Source organism: Phoenix dactylifera, chromosome 14, assembly GCF_009389715.1.
Source record: "Phoenix dactylifera cultivar Barhee BC4 chromosome 14, palm_55x_up_171113_PBpolish2nd_filt_p, whole genome shotgun sequence".
Classification (NCBI taxonomy): Eukaryota; Viridiplantae; Streptophyta; class Magnoliopsida; order Arecales; family Arecaceae; genus Phoenix; species Phoenix dactylifera.
The window spans coordinates 20,966,822-20,977,565 of record NC_052405.1 but is presented as its reverse complement, the minus strand read 5'-3'; the positions used below and the strand labels follow the sequence as shown (position 1 = coordinate 20,977,565).

Genomic DNA, 10,744 nt, shown 5'->3' with positions numbered 1-10,744 from the left:
GTCGAGAAGAAGAAACAGGGGAGACCCCTGTTTCGGTGAAGAAAAGAAGCCACCAGCCGAAAGAAAAGAGAGAAAAAGAAATAAAAAAAGAGAGAAAAAGGGGAGGAAAGAGAATAGTTTTGATATTCTGGGAATAATGGGAGTTGATCAATTTCATTTGAAGATGGGAGGTCGTCCGGAAGCCATGCTTGGCTAAACATCCAATCTAGGGCTGGATGAAGCCCTAGCAATGTATCAGGGCATTGTGGTTCTTATTTTTTTATTATTTTGGAGCTTGTTTAAATTCTTATCTTCAATGAAATATTTCTTTTATGATGTTTAAACCTTGAACATGCCATTTACTATTCGTGTTTGCTAAAGTAGTCTAAGATGATCCATGCCTAGGAAGATGAGGTGTACTGCACCCTAGATTAGCATACTTAGGTAGACACTTCATGCTACACCGAAGATGGATCTTCCTAACACTCTTTATATTTTTATTTTAAAAGGCTTGTAGCCAAAATTGCATGCCTCTCCAAAAGACAAAAATTAAGAACACAATCCTTGATGCAATGCTATGTGGTGGATTCCAAACCCTAGATCTATTTACTGTGATAAATTTCAATTCGTACTCATAGATTAATTTAGTTAAATCAAGTTAGCACATCCTTCTTCTTGATTTATTTTTAAAAGAAAAATAACTTATTCTTCAATCCCTGTGGACCGACACCCGTAATCACTATCCTACAGGATACGTGCTATTGCGTGGTTTATTTTTGAAATTGAAAATAACCGATCAATTTTTGGTGCCGTTGCCGGGGATTGTTAGCATAGCTATTTTTCCTATCATTAAAAAAAAAATTATTATTAATTAATTAAAAAAAATTTTAAAAAAATATATATATATGTCTAAAATAAAATAAAAAAAATTATTTTCTATTATTGTTACTTTTCTTATCTCTTTTTCTCATTTACTAATTTTTTTTAAATTTTCTTTTGATCAGGAATCGAAGGAAAAATCTGGGATGATCAAAAAGAGAACTGCTGGAAAAGGAATGCTGTAGAGGTTTGCCAAAAAAAAAAAATAAACTGCTGGGAAAATTTTCTTTGGTAACCTCTAAACCTTTCTTATTTAAATTAAGTATTAGCTTGAAATTTTGTGGTGATTGTTTGATTTTAATTTCAGCAAAAGTGTGAATGCATGTTTGATACACATACACAAATTAATCCGTACATAGTAAGGGCAATCACCCCAACAAGATAAGAGCCGGATTTCATCACCGGACTCTTGCCCAACTTAGGTGAACTCAATCTCACATAGTGTCACTTTAATTAAAATCAATTAGACGTTGGCTCCTAGGGACATTCGAGCTCAATAGGATGAAGATCACCGAAAGTTGCACCAATTTCGCTCTGTGGCTTAGTTGATGTCTAGGCAAGCTTTGTCCCTATAAGGAAGACAGTTCATCTGTTCGAGGCAAGTGGGTTTTAATTGGGACCTTTGCGAACGCATCGTGACCCCTCCACTTACCTGGGAGCTTACCTGGTCAACTCGGTTCATTAGACCGGATTGGAAGCTTAGGTGCCCTCTTCAAACCAGTTAGGAGCTGTCTAGTGATTTTAGGACAAAGACTAGGATTGATATGCTTTTCTCTTTTATTGCATGCTTGATTGATCGAGTACTAGTGTATGCAAGGTAGTCGTTCTAGAGTAAGAAACCTATTATCTTTTGACCCTGAAATAGAACGAACCCTTAGGAACATTCGAGCTAAGATCAAAACATTAGGATCATCCCCACCTCTTAAGATGGCTGAAGAACAACCCAAACTCCTGAGGGAGTACTTTACTCCCACTATTTACACTTCCCCATCTTGCATTCAATTACCTAAGGTAGCAGCTGTACAATATGAAATAAAGTCTAGTGTGATCCAAATGCTCCCATCTTTTTATGGGCTCACCAACGAAGACCCATACAAATATTTAGATGAATTTCTTGAGATTTGCACCACTGTCAAGATTCAGAACTTCACTGATGATGCCCTGAAACTTAGGTTATTTTCCTTCTCCCTTAAAGATAGAGCCAAACAATGGCTGAATTCTTTAGAAGCTAACTCAATTCGTTCTTGGGATCAAATGCAACAAGAATTTCTTAAAAAATACTTTCCTATAGGAAGAATGAACCAGTTTAGACGTGCCATTACAAGCTTCTCCCAAACCGAGGGAGAAGAATTTCATGAAACTTGGGAGAGATTCGGGACCTAATCCGTAAATGCCCTCATCATCAAATACCTAAGTGGCAACTAGTGCAATGTTTTTATGATGGTTTGACTGAACGAAACCGTCAGATGATCGATGCTGCATGCGGGGGGACTTTCATGCTTCGAAATGAGCATGAAGCATGGCAACTATTTGAAAATCTTAATGAAAACTCCCTCCACCATGCTTCATGTTCTCGTCAAGCACCCCCGAATTTTCAAAGAAAAGGGGCCATTTGTGAAATAAGTCATTCTATGGACCTGTCTAGCAAGGTAGATGCATTGTCCCATAAGATTGACCAACTAATGATAGAAGGACATGTCGTTAGCTCTTTCCAAGCACAAGTGTGTGCTATCTGTTCTAGCCCATCGCATCCTATTCATGAGTGCCCCTCAGCACCCCAATTCTCCGAACTCGTGCAAGAACACATCAATGCTGCCCAAACACAGCCCAGACCGGGTAATGACCCATTTTTCAATACATATAACCCGGGATGGCGGAATCATCCAAATTTTTCTTGGAGGCAGCAAACTTCGAATACTACCCAACCCTACTCCCAAAATTTTCAAAACCCTCAGAATTTTCATCTCTACCGTCCCTCAAATCAATTTCAACACCCTCCTCCTCTAACCCAAAGAAATACAGCCTTTGAGGAGAAGGTGTTGACTGCCCAAGGTTTGGAGGCAAACACACAACTATTGCACTCTCACACGCAATCAATTGCTAAGCTAGAATTCCAAATGGGTCAACTAGCCAATGCATTAAACAAGCGAGAGGAAGGTAAGCTTCCAAGTCAACCAATGAGTAATCCTAGGGGACAATACGTGGCTCAAGAAACTCGACTAAATCATGAGCAAGACAATGCTTTGACTACCCTAAGGAGTGGACGTATAATAGATAACAAGGTTGGGGAGGGTAACAATAAGGAAGGAGAAGAAGAAGAGAAGAATGTATCACATGAAAACCTAAAACCTTCTTCAGCTAGTCCACCATCTGCCACAACCCACATTCCAAAGGCTCCATTCCCAGAAGCACTTAATGCACCCTCTTCCTTTGGCAAGAAGGGAACTTCATTAGAAGAGATGATGGAGGTCTTCAAACAAGTTAAAATCAACCTCCCACTCCTTGATGCCATCAAACAAGTTCCCTCCTATGCCAAATTTCTCAAAGACCTTTGCACCCAAAAGCGGAAATCTAGGACACATGTGCCTAAAAAGGTCCTCCTAACTGAGCAGGTAAGTTCCATTCTCCAACACAACACCCCTCCAAAATTCAAAGATCCTGGCGCTCCCACTATTTCCTGTGTCATAGGAAATAACTCCATCGACCGAGCACTCTTAGATCTAGGGGCAAGTGTGAATCTTCTACCCTATTCAGTCTATGAAAAATTTGGGTTGGGTGAATTAAAACCTACCTCGGTGTCCTTACAATTGGCTGATCGATCTGTGAAGATACCACGGGGGATGATTGAAGATGTTCTTGTCAAGGTAGACAAATTCTACTTTCCAGTAGATTTTATCGTCCTTGATATGGAATATGTGCCCAACCTAAAAAAACAAATCCCTGTGATCCTTGGTCGTCCCTTTTTAGCAACAGCCAATGCATGTATCAACTGTAGAACTGGGGCAATGGATATATCATTTGGGAACATGAAAATTAAGTTGAATGTGTTTCATGCCGCCGACCAACATGTGAGGGAAGATGAGTGTTGCCTAATTGACGAAATGGATGATCTTGTAGAGGAAGCCCTTCCCTATATCTTAGCAGATGACCCCTTAGAGGCATGTTTGGCCCATTTTGACATTGACAACTTTGATATAGACAAGGCCATAGAAGAAGTTAACATCTTACTCGATAATCAATCTTCTATAAGTTCCCTTCCTTGGAAGATCCGACCTGAACCTCTTCCTCCCATTGCTAGCACACCACTTTGTCCTTCCATTGATTCTCCACCTAAACTTGAGTTGAAGCCACTTCCAATAAATCTTAAGTATGCCTTTCTAGGACCGAAAAATAGCCTCCCTGTAATCATCGCAGCCAACTTATCTACTGAACAGGAGGATAAACTTTTAAGGGTGCTAGAAGAGAATAAACATGCCATAGGATGGTCTGTAGCCGATTTGAAAGGGGTTGACCCCTCTGTTTGTATGCATCGAATTCATCTCGAAGATGATGCAAAGCCCACCCAAGAAATGCAAAGAAGACTCAATCCTAACATGAAGGAGGTAGTCAAGAACGAAGTGGTGAAGTTATTAGATGCCGGAATCATTTATCCAATTTCTGATAGTAAGTGGGTGAGTCCGACACAAGTGGTACCCAAGAAATCAGGTATCACTGTGGTTGAAAATACGGAAGGAGAATTGATACAAACACGCACAACCACGGGTTGGCGCGTATGCATTGACTACAGAAAACTTAATTCAATGACTAGGAAAGACCATTTTCCTCTACGTTTCATAGATCAAATTTTGGAACGGTTAGCTGGTCAAGGTTTCTACTGCTTCTTAGATGGTTATTCTGGATATAATCAAGTACCTATTTACCCGGACGATCAAGAGAAAACCACCTTTACTTGCCCATTTGGGACATTTGCATATAGGAGGATGCCTTTTGGATTATGCAATGCACCCGCAACTTTTCAACGATGCATGATGGCCATTTTTTCAGATATGGTGGAAAACTTTCTAGAAGTGTTCATTGATGATTTCTCAGTTTTTGGCCTATCTTTTGACGATTGTCTGGACAATTTGACCTTAGTTTTGAAAAGATGTAAGGAGACCAACCTAGTATTAAGTTGGGAAAAGAGCCATTTCATGGTTCAAGAAGGCATAGTTTTAGGACACGTCGTGTCCAAGAGGGGCATTGAAGTTGATAAAGCCAAAGTCGATCTTATTTCCAATCTCCCTCCACCCAAAACTGTGAAACAAATCCGATCATTCCTTGGCCATGCTGGTTTCTACCGTCGCTTCATTCAGGATTTCAGTAAGATTTCCAAACCCTTATGCAATCTTCTTGCCAAGGACACTCCCTTTGTCTTTGATAAAGCATGCAAGGAGGCATTTGAAAATCTTCGCTCGAAATTGACCACTGCACCTATCATACGACCCCCTAATTGGACCCTTCCATTTGAATTAATGTGCGACGCATCCGACTATGCCATTGGGGCAGTTCTAGGGCAACAGCTAGATAAGGTACCTCATGTCATCTATTACGCTAGTAAAGCACTCTCAGATGCACAATTGAACTACACCACCACTGAGAAATAATTGCTAGCTGTAGTATTCGCACTAGACAAGTTTCGATCTTACCTATTAGGATCCAAGGTTACCGTATTCACTGATCATGCTGCCCTTCGACACCTTCTTGCAAAGAAGGACACCAAACCCCGTCTGATTCGATGGATTCTTTTACTACAAGAATTTGATCTAGAAATTCGTGACAAGAAAGGAACTGCAAATGTTGTAGCAGACCACTTATCTAGGATTCTTATTGAACCCTCTAAGAATACCTCACCCTTACATGATGCTTTCCCGGATGAACAATTATTTGGGGTACAAGGAATGAAAATGCCATGGTTTGCAAACATAGTAAATTACCTTGCCATAGGACGAATTCCTGATGATTGGTCAACTCAAGACAAGAACCGATTCTTTTCACAAGTAAAGTTCTATTATTGGGATGATCCCGATCTATTCAAGTATTGTCACGATCAAGTAATCCGTCGATGTGTCCCCGAATGCGAATTTCAAAGTATTCTTTCATTCTGCCATTCACAAGCTTGTGGGGGACATTTTGGGGGTAGAAAAACTGCAGCAAAAGTTTCACAGAGTGGATTTTATTGGCCCACTCTTTTCAAAGATGCCCATAACTTTTGCCAAACTTGTGAACGGTGCCAACGGATGGGTACCATCTCCCGTAGAGATATGATGCCTCTCAATCCTATTTTAATTGTAGAAATATTTGATGTCTGGGGTATTGACTTTATGGGCCCTTTCCCACCATCCTTTGGTTTCGAATATATTCTTGTAGGGGTTGATTATGTTTCAAAATGGGTAGAAGCTGTCGCCACTAAAACTAATGACCACAAGGTTGTGATTAAATTTTTACATGAAAACATCTTTTGTCGTTTTGGCACACCCCAAGCCATCATCAGTGATGGAGGATCTCATTTTTGCAACCGGTCTTTCGAAGCTTTGGCTCGCAAATATAACATCACCCACAAAGTTGCTACCCCATATCATCCCCAAACGAGTGGACAAGTCGAGGTGTCCAATAGGGAGTTAAAACACATCTTAGAAAAAACGGTACGTCCCGATAGGAAAGATTGGTCTCAAAGAATAAATGATGCACTCTGGGCCTATCGTACTGCCTACAAAACTCCTATTGGCATGTCTCCCTACCGATTAGTTTTTGGAAAAGCTTGTCACTTACCGGTAGAACTTGAACATAGAGCTTTCTGGGCTATCAAAAAGTTTAACTTAGATATGGCAGTAGCTGGTCCTCACCGAAAACTCCAACTAAGTGAACTTGAAGAATTGCGCAATGAGGCTTATGAAAATGCTAAAATTTATAAAGCAAGGACTAAGGCTTTTCATGATAAAAATATTAACCGTAAGTCCTTCGAACCTGGTCAAAAGATTTGGCTATTCAATTCAAAGTTGCGACTCTTCCCGGGTAAACTTCGCTCTAGGTGGGATGGACCATTCATAGTGAAAAAGATTTTTCCTTATGGTGCAATAGAGGTCCAACACCTCAATGGTGGACATATTTTAAAAGTCAATGGTCAAAGGTTAAAACCTTATGTGGACTGTGTTACCGATGGGCAATTGATCGAATCCCTTAATTTGACGAACCCTGTTTATCAAAATAATTAAGGATGCACCGTGTCTGGCTGAAGACAATAAACTTAGCGCTTGTTGGGAGGCAACCCAATTCTCTTAGATTTCTTTAAACATTGAGGACAATGTTAGGTTTAGGTTTGGGGGTATTTTTAAGTATTTTTTTTCATTTTTTGTTTTGTTTGCATCTCTTGCAATCGTTTTCACTTCATAATGTCAGGTTTATCAAAAGAAATATAAAAAATAAAAATAAAACATCTTTTAAAAAAAATGTGTTCATTTTCATTTTTTATAAAATAATAATAATAATAATAAATTAAAAAAAAAGTTTTTATTTTTAAAAATCTAATTTCTATACATTTATGCAAGAATGATAAACTCACAAGGTATATAAAATCTAAAAAGCCCAATGACTAGTCGGAAGTAATACAAATTTAAGTTCTTTTTATTAAGTCTCTCTTAGGGAGTTGTAAGCTAATTAATACTTTGGAATTTCACTACACACTGGCCGACCCTTCTAAGGTCTAAGCTCGATATTATGTTGATAGTATAGTAGTAACCTTGGACCCTGATGAATCATATTTATTGAATCCAAAAAAAAAAAAAATTCATCAATAAAAATGGATTTAGTCAGGAACATCGAAAAGGGCTACCTATTGTCAAAGGTCAAGTGGGCTTGTGATGAGAACTCCGAGCATATGTCTGTAGGGGAGTCTTGATGCCCGACACCTTATGCCAACTGGTGTGAGAGTTGTCGACTGATTGCTCGTTACACGGAGAAATCACCATAAGAGTAAAAATGCACAATATATATATAAACAGGAACAAAAAAAAAGAAAAAACTCTGTATTGACCTTGAAAAAGACAATAGTGTGAAAGCCGTCGTTGTAAAAATTCGAGTAAACTGGAATATTACAGATAAAGCCCGTGAGGTACTAAAGTAAATATCCACAACTCTCGAAATCCTGCAGATAAAATGATTTTGAATCAGTGAACAGGTCCTTTCGACCAATCCTTGGAAACTACTAGTTTTTGCAATATTTTGTTGATCCGAACCCTTAGCTTGTGTACGGTCCAGATTTCACTGAGCACTCCAGTATAAATAAGTCTTACAACTCTCTGACGGAAACTTAATGACTTCAACTTGAATTACATCTTGACCTAGGATTTGGGCTGATTTAGTAAATAAAACCGTGTGTGCTTTGAAATTTTCATCATTGATGTATCTTAAATTAGATTTTAATAAAAAAAAAAGAGAGAGAGTTTTTGAAATTCTTTACTAGTATGCATTTGGAATTCGATTTTCACTTCATAGATCAATCGATCTAAAAAAAAAAAAAATGATTTACTGAAGTTTGTGGGTATCTTCACTGAAAATCCTCACGAGACTATAACTCGTCCACTAGGGTAACCTAGGGGTTTAAAGCTTTATTGCATATAGTAAATGCAATCGCGATGCCTGCGAAAGTGAGTTAGAGTTTTTCTTTTCTAATTTTATTTTGCTCGAGGACTAGCAAAATATAGGTTTGGGGGTGTGATAAGTGCTTAATAATTTATAATTTAGTTACCTTTTCATAGCACTTATCAATATTTTTAAACTGATAAATACATATTTTACCATGAAATTGAACAAACATTGAAGTAAGTTTAAAATATGGTAATTATTCTCTTAAACTAGATTCTGAACTTGTCTCTCTCTTGGTTGCAATCTTTCATGAAAACTACAAAAAAATATATAAGGAGATTGTGTTGATCCGAATAAGGTTATAACTAAATGAGCTTTGGTCCTGATTTGATGAAAGTTATAATTGTATAGGAAAATATTTGATTAACCCTTTTATTAAGTCACGGTCTGATCTGGTTGAGTCCAATCTGAAGCGGTTCAGTAAGAATTAAATGACATTGGGCTCGAGAACAAGTTCAAGCCAAATCAACAATCATGACCCACCTCAAACCCAAAGTAATTCCCAACCAATTCCTTACCTGCCTTCATATAAAATTTATAAATTTAAAACAAAAAAAAGAGAAAATAATGAATATAATAAAATAAATAAAATATGAATAGTGCATCACGGATTCACTGTTCATATGAACAGTGTCCCGTGAAAATACTGTTCATATGAACAGTGTTACAAAAAAAAAACAAAACAAAACATAAGCACTGTTCATCTTCTTCCCCGCAGTGCATCACAGCCAAGATTCGCTCCTCCCTCCCGTTCCAGCCATCCAGCAAGGCGTGAACACCACCATCCTGTGATCCAAATCCCAGCGTCCGTGTGCAAACCTCCTTCCCGTCGATCCCGCAAGCATCTCCTTCCTTCCCAAATCAGCAAGCCGGGATCTTCTTTATCCGGCGCCCCAGCAATCACGCCGTCTTCCTTCCGGATCGGCGCCCGTCTGCCCTCCCCCTCCACCGCATCCGCCCTCTCCTTCCGCCCCTATCCAGCCAACCGTTGGAGCATCTTCCATGATCCCGGCGATCCCGCACCGCATCTCATTCCTCCCAGCAGCAGCCGTGATCCAAGCTGAAATCAAGCACCCGTGCCAACTCCCGTCGGATCCCCAGCATAACGCATCCATTTTCATCTTCCGCTTCATCACCAGAAGCTCCCCTGCCTCGCGTGTCCAGATGAGAGCCAGCGCAGAATCTTCTCAACGCCCACGTCGTCCATCACGTTGTAGCAGCATCGGCGTCCTCCAATCCAGCTACTCATCCGCGGATCCATCGCCTGCATATCCTCCTTCAAGAATCCGATCCTCCATGGTCAGGAGGGATATAAAAAGGGAGAAGAGTTCTTCCTAGGGGGGAGCTCGGTCGAGAAGAAGAAACAGGGGAGACCCCTGTTTCGGTGAAGAAAAGAAGCCACCAGCCGAAAGAAAAGAGAGAAAAAGAAATAAAAAAAGAGAGAAAAAGGGGAGGAAAGAGAATAGTTTGATATTCTGGGAATAATGGGAGTTGATCAATTTCATTTGAAGATGGGAGGTCGTCCGGAAGCCATGCTTGGCTAAACATCCAATCTAGGGCTGGATGAAGCCCTAGCAATGTATCAGGGCATTGTGGTTCTTATTTTTTATTATTTTGGAGCTTGTTTAAATTCTTATCTTCAATGAAATATTTCTTTTATGATGTTTAAACCTTGAGCATGCCATTTACTATTCGTGTTTGCTAAAGTAGTCTAAGATGATCCATGCCTAGGAAGATGAGGTGTACTGCACCCTAGATTAGCATACTTAGGTAGACACTTCATGCTACACCGAAGATGGATCTTCCTAACACTCTTTATATTTTTATTTTAAAAGGCTTGTAGCCAAAATTGCATGCCTCTTCAAAAGACAAAAATTAAGAACACAATCCTTGATGCAATGCTATGTGGTGGATTCCAAACCCTAGATCTATTTACTGTGATAAATTTCAATTCGTACTCATAGATTAATTTAGTTAAATCAAGTTAGCACATCCTTCTTCTTGATTTATTTTTAAAAGAAAAATAACTTATTCTTCAATCCCTGTGGACCGACACCCGTAATCACTATCCTACAGGATACGTGCTATTGCGTGGTTTATTTTTGAAATTGAAAATAACCGATCAATCATTGCTGATTCTACCATGGAAGCTCAGTATATCGCCGCCTCTGAAGCTGCAAAGGAAGCCTTCTGGTTCAAGAAATTC

The 10,744-nt window shown here is 39.3% G+C and overlaps 1 non-coding gene across 1 annotated transcript; it reads right to left on the bottom strand.

Annotated features, from left to right (window-relative positions):
* Positions 1 to 2,161: 2,161 nt before the first annotated feature.
* Positions 2,162 to 2,266, bottom strand: LOC120113218. The gene has a single exon (XR_005515019.1). It is a non-coding gene; the product is annotated as a small nucleolar RNA R71 (small nucleolar RNA).
* Positions 2,267 to 10,744: the final 8,478 nt, after the last annotated feature.